Source organism: Oryctolagus cuniculus, chromosome 11, assembly GCF_964237555.1.
Source record: "Oryctolagus cuniculus chromosome 11, mOryCun1.1, whole genome shotgun sequence".
NCBI classification, from domain to species: domain Eukaryota; kingdom Metazoa; phylum Chordata; class Mammalia; order Lagomorpha; family Leporidae; genus Oryctolagus; species Oryctolagus cuniculus.
This window is the reverse complement of record NC_091442.1, coordinates 55,438,873-55,445,420: the sequence shown is the minus strand read 5'-3', so window position 1 is coordinate 55,445,420 and position 6,548 is coordinate 55,438,873.

Here is a 6,548-nt window from a genome sequence, read left to right as displayed (position 1 = left end):
TGGCCGCCGGTGTGGGTTCCTGGGACACAAGCTCGCATCTCCCCAAGTTGGCCTCAGGCTGATTGGGCGGGGGGACAGCTGTCTGGGACATTGCCTCCATCTCACCTCAGGAAATAGAGCATGGGGAGGGAGAAGACACAGCTGCCTGCACATAGAAGGTCCCCAACAAATAGATGATTAATGCAGAGTGTTCACCCCCTGCACTACTGCTGTGGGCTGAGCATCGCACTGGGTGCTGGGAACCACCCACCACCCCAGGCAGCTGATCCCCAACCCCGGGGGCCCCCAGACAAGCGGGCTATCCCTGCGTGGCTGCAGCATCCCAGGGCTGGCTGGCCCGTGTCTGCTGGAGCTGTGCCCAGCACCACCCTTGCAGGCAGGGAGCAGACAGCGGTTTCGGTCTATTATCGGGCCAGATAAAGGCAGAAAACTGGAGCTCAGAGGCCCGAGCAGGCTCACAAAGAAGCATCTCCCCGTGCCCCACCACTCCCTGGGCTCCACTCAGCTGCCCGGCCTTGCAGCGCCTCTTTGTTCCTCTTTGAAAGCAGCCCCAGGGAGGGGGACGCCTTTTCAACAGCTGTGTGCACTGCCCAGAAAGAAGTGCAGGGCGGCAAGACTGGAACCAGCTGGGCAGGGGCTGGCTGGAGAGAGGTTCCGGGGCTCGGAGGCAGAGGAGACCCGGGATTGGGAAGGGTGAACAGCTCAGCCCCACCCCGCCTTAGCATCTCTGCACCTGCCCCACTGCTCACCAGCAGAGACCCAGGGACTTGCCCTGAGTGAGTGCCCAAACAGCAGGGGTGGATGCGGTCACCTGGATTCCAAGCATGGGGTGGGGGAGTGCAGCTGGGAGAGGAGAAACAGGGTTCCCCGACTCTCCAATGAGGGGAGAGAAGAAACAGCCCTTGCCCAAGTGAGCCGGAAATGCAAGGGCTGCCTAACAGGGCCCAAGGTATACTAACTCTGCAACTATGTATCGCACACCTGCTGGGTGCCAGTGGTGATAGAACAGTGAAGGAAATCACGTCCCACGTCCCGCGGGTTGGCGTCGCGGCTCAAGGGGTCAAGATGCTGCTTGTGACACCGGCATCCTGTGTCATAGAGCTCATTCGAGTGCTGGCTGCTCCACTTCCAATCCAGCTCCTGGCTAATGCGTCTGGGAAGGCAACAGACAATAGCCCACGTCCTTGGGCCCCTGACACCCACATGGGAGACCCAGATGGAGTTCCTGGCTCCTGGCTTCTGCCCAGTCCAGCCCTGGCTGATGCAGCCATTTGGGGAATGAACCAGTAGATGGTTCACTTTCTCTTTCCCCACTTCTCTGTCGCTCTGCCTTTCAAATCAATCAATCAATCAATCTTTAAAACACACGCACACACACACACACACAGCATCCCAGGCATCATGAGGCTGCTTTTGAGAGCTCCCTGCTAGGAGGATGAGTAAGGGGCTCCCTTCGTGCAGGAAGGGTCAGGGCCAAGGCTCAGAGGCAGACGGGAGGGAGAGGAAGCGCAAGCGCTTGGCGCCTGAGCCATGAGGGTGTTTAGGGCCTGGCCTGGCCTCCTGGGAAGGGAGCGGAGGAGAAGACGTGGAGTTCCCAGGGCACCCCGGCAGCCCTGCTGTCCCCAGCCCTCCCCGACAGGCGTGGGGCGGCGGGAGGAAGGCGCCCGCCAGTTTCCCTGTGTGCAATCCTTCTTCCTGTTCCTCTCCACCCAGAAGCAGCCTGGGCGGCTGTGCTGAAAGTCAGTGGGTGTGAACCCAGCACCCACGCGGCTCGGCAGGGGCTGGCGCTCCCGGGGAACTCAGACTTGGAGAAACCTCCCTGCCCGCAGCCCACTCTTGGGGCTATCTGTCCCATAGTCCCTGCCCAGCCCCTGGGGCACCTGTGACTAAACTCTGGGCCTGGTGGGGAGGGGGGAGCCTCTGGCAACCTGGGGAGTCTTCCACTGCTTCTTCTGTTGCAGGGGGACCCCAATGTTCTTGGCCATCCAAGGGGTTCACCATGACAGGAAAGCAGAAGCTGCAGGCGTAGAACGCAAGTCTCGGAGATGGCCGGCAGGGGCTCACTGGATACCCCAGGGGGACCCAGTGTCAACCCAGGACTCAGCCTGGTGAGGGGACACCCACGCCCTGTGAGCCAGAGTCTCTCCCTGCCACACCCAGAGCTCTCCAAGTGGGACTGGCACTGTGGCATAGCGAGAAAGGCCCCTGCAGTACCGGCATCCCATATGGGCACTGGTTAGAGTCCTGGATGCTCCACTTCCAATCCAGCTCTCTGCTATGGCCTGGGAAAGCAATGGAGGATGGGCCAAGTCCTTAGGCTGCTGCACCCGCATGGGAGACCCCAAAGAACCTCCTGGCTCCTGGCTTTGGACCAGCACAGCTCCGGCCATTGTGGCCATTTAAGGAGTGAATAAGCAGATGGGAGACCTCTCACTCTCTCTCGCTCTCACACTCTCGCTCTCTCTCTCTCTCTCCCCCTCTCTTTCTGCCTCTGCTTCTCTGTAACTCTGCCTTTCAAATAAATAAATAAATACATCCTTAAAAAAATAAAAATCTCTCCACATGTCCTGTGTCGCAATGCAACGTAACAGGCGCATGTGCGGAAGGGTGGTCTCTTGCTCATTCCAGAAGCATGTCATCACCAGGCACCTACTATGCACCAGGCATGGGACACCCACAAGACCTGTGCACCCAGATATTCTAATGGAAGCAGACACAAGCAAACAGGTAAACAACCAACAATAAATAATTACAAATTGGACTAAGTGCTCGGAGATGGGAAAGTGTAATTAACCCGGGCTTCCTCTCGCCAGCCCCAGAGGCCTGGCCTCATTACAGAACACCTGCACCTGCCCGTCACACCGGAAGCCAGGTCCCTAGGGACTGACTTTGCTGAACCAAACTGGGGGGGGGGGGGGCACAAAAGCAATGATCATCCAGCCCAGAGAGGTCAAGCACTTGGCCTCCAGCCGCCCAGCTGGGAAGTGGCAGAGCCCCAGCACAGGAAGCAGGTCTTCTAACGTGATGGGTGTCTCCGTGGTTCTGGGAGACGCGGTGGCCGGGCAGCGACTGTAGAGAGAAGTGGAGCGTGAAGAGGGGGCCCAGAGCAGGAGAAGGGCACAGGGTGAAATGTCCTGTTGGACTTTCCCGGGAATCGTCTGGCCCCTGAGCCTCATGGTCAGGAGATGACCTTGACGGCAGCGTCCACGGCCCCCGAAAGTCACTGCTCCTCTGAGCTCCCTGCAGCCGCTGCTCTTGCTCCTGACGGCAGCACCCCCAACCCACACGTCTCAGCCCTGACACTGCCCCCGCCCCTCCCCCACCACCCAGGCAGCTGCCCCTCTTGGCTCGCTGTCCACCTCTGGGAAGGTGACCGCCCTGGGGTCGGTGCCCCCTCCCGCCTGCTCCATCCTCCCCGTGCCTTGTCTCTGACTTGCCCTCACCCCCCTCTCTGCCCTCTCTCTGCCTACAACCATGAGGATGTGTCCTGTCCCCTGGAACAGGGGATCAGGGACCAAGAGGCCACACCAGGGGGGTGCAGAGGGGAGAGGAAGCCTAAATCCTCCTCCTCCTGGTCTTTCCAGTCATCTCCCCCTTCTTGGCCTCTGCCTCCTCAGACCTACACTTGCTTCCCAATCCCAGCCCCAGGCCCTAAGAAATCCCTGCCCCGCAGCTCCCAGGCTGGGCTATCCCCCACCCCGGACTAGGCCTCGGGACAGCCCTGCTCAAGGGCAACATCCAGAGAAGGGAGGCCAGGAGCTTCTAGCCTCATCAGGGAGAGAGACGGGCCCAGATAATGACTCTGGTGTGGACAGGCACTCAGGAGAGAGGGTGAGAGGGGGCCAGGGACCTGAGCGGGCTCATCCTGGAGGACTTCCTGGAGGAGTGACCCTACAGTGAGGCTGAGATGTTCCCCTGCCCAGAGAGTCCCCTGTATCTCCAACAGCCCCAGGCTGTCCCAGAACCTGCAGCATTCATCCGTCAGCTTTGTGTCTTGCAACCGCTGTGCCTCGTGGTCGCTGTGCCTCGGGCCAAATGGGGCGCAGGGCGGAGGGGAGGCGCTGAAACTGTGACACAGGGATGCCATTCCCGTAAGGCCATCGCCATCTGGCAGGGCAGCAGGGGTGGCTCAGACGCCTCTCCTCCCCCAGGCTGAGACAGAGCCAGGCCTGCGTGGGCAGGAGGCTCTGAGAGGCGCAGGCAGAGACAACGGAAACCACGGAGAAAGAGGCGGCTGCGGAAGAGAGGGAGGGGGCTCAGAGGCCGGAAGGAGCGACGTGGAGGAAGAGATGCAAGAAAAGCCAAGAGGGTGCCCCTTGCTTAACGACCACTCCCCACCCAAGGGAGCGGGCAGGTGGGAGGAGATTTTGCCACCCACCGTGGAAGCGACAACCAAGACAGACTCCCGGAGACCCAGCTGGGGCTCCCCAAGCTCGACCCCCACCCCGAAACCCCCAGCCCAGCAGCTTATGTGACAGCACCTCCAGGAGGGGCGGGCAGACTGCCCCGGACCCAAACACCCCCAGAAGGGCTGAGTCCCCCTCTGCATGTCTCTCCCAACCCCCACCCCGTCTCCTGCTTCCCCAGGGGCTGGGTGCTCCGGGCTCCTTCCAGGACCAGGAGCCGATCATGCGGGTCCGCAGAGAGGGTGGAGGTCCTCAGGGCTCTGAGCACCAGGGCTCCTGGAGCCCCCACAAGGGGTGGAGCCAGGGAGGGGCAGGGGGGACAAGGAAGGGGAGGGAGGAGGAGGCAGGGCTGGGCGGGGCCCAGGAGTTCTGTTTGTTTTGGGCTTTTCTGCTGCTGTTCCAGTTCAGCAGCCAGAGCTGACAACCAGACACCTCCACCAACTGTGCCCAAGGGGTCCACAGCAGGGCCAGAGGGAGCCCCACAGCCTGAGCCCCCTGGGCAGCAGGTCCCCCCTTCTTCCACCAAGGCAGAATAGCCCTGAGAAAAGCCACCTGATGCTCGATGCTCGAGCGCAGAGACAGCCCCCCAGCCCCACAAGCCGAGCCTGGAACCCCGGGTCTTCACAGTTACCTACCACCCGCCCAGGTCGACCAGAAGGCTGGCAGAGGCGCACAGGAGAACCAGGCCTCTGCCTCGGAGACTACAGCAATGGGCCAGGCCAAGGGATTGCCCTAGGCAACCTCCTTCCCTGTCCCAAACAGAGAAACTGGGGCAGGCTGCTTGGGACAACTACATCCCATTCCGGAATACCTGGTCCCCACTCTGTTCCCACTCCAGCTTCCTGCTCATGTGCACCCCGGGAGGCAGCAGTGATGGCTCAAGTATGTGGGTCCCTGGTCACCCACATGGGAGACCCGGATGGAGTTCCAGATCTGGTTTTAGCTGGGCCTAGTCCAGGCACTGGAGAGTAAACCAGCAGACAAGAGCTTGCTCGTTCTCCTTCTTGCTCTCTCTCTCTAACTGCACCTTTCATGCCAATAAATAAATATTAAAAAAAAATTTTAATAAAAGCTTAGAGGCTAAGATAAGTTGTGTGGCCTGAGGCCAGGCCCGCAGCCCCCCACCCCCCAGCCTCTTGCTGGGTGACCTTGGGTGAAGAAAGCTGTAGCACCCCCTCTCACATGTGCTTTTGGTGAGCAAGAAGGGGATGTTGGGGTCATCCCCGCCCCGTGAGCTGTCACTCGGGCACTGGCGGAGCACACGGAGGTGACCGGCGTGGGGGAGGAGGGCAGGCCAGGCCTGGCCACATGCCACTCGGATACCAGGCCAGGGTAAAGGGCGGCGGGTGGGTGCTGAGTGGAGGAGTTCAGCGGCCAGCCTATGGGAAGGGGGAAGCGCCTCTGGGGAGCTCTCTCTTCCCTTGGTCCCTTCCATCCCTGATCACCTGGGTCTCCCGCTCCGGCCCCCAGCACCCGGGGTGGGGTTGAGACAGGGGAAACGCCTCCTGCCCCACCAGAGATTCAGGGGCCCAGGTGAGAGGAGGCGTGGAGGGGGCAGAAGGCAGAGGAGGCAGGGGGTCATTCTCCAAGCCACAGAGCTGTAGGGGATGGCGGCCGCCCCCCTGCAGGCCCCGTCCGCCTGGACAAGAGCGCACTTCCGGGTCCTCTGCTGAGCACTGTTGTGTTCAACAGCAATCCCGGACCGGAAGCTGGCACCCGCGAGCGAGCAGCCCTGCGGGTTAAGCCGCCGCCAGTGATGCTGGCAGCCCGCATCAGCGTTCTGATTCCAGTCCCGGCTGCTCCACTTCCTGTCCAGCTCCCTGCTAAGGTGCCTGGGAAAGCAGCAGAAGACGGATGGCCCAAGTGCTGGGGCCCCTGCCGCTGACAGGGGAGAGACCCAAATGAAGCTCCTGGTTCCCAGCTCCTGGCTTTGGTCTCTGCCCAGCCCCAGCCATTGCAGTCATTTCGGGAGTGAACTAGCAAAAGGAAGTCCGTCACTCTGCCTTGCAAATAAATTCTTTTTAAGGGGCTGGCGCTGCAGCATAGTGGGTAAAGCCGCCACCTGCAGTGCCGGCATCCCATATGGGTGCTGGTTCAAGACTCGGCTGCTCCACTTCCCATCCAGCTCTCTGCTGTGGCCTG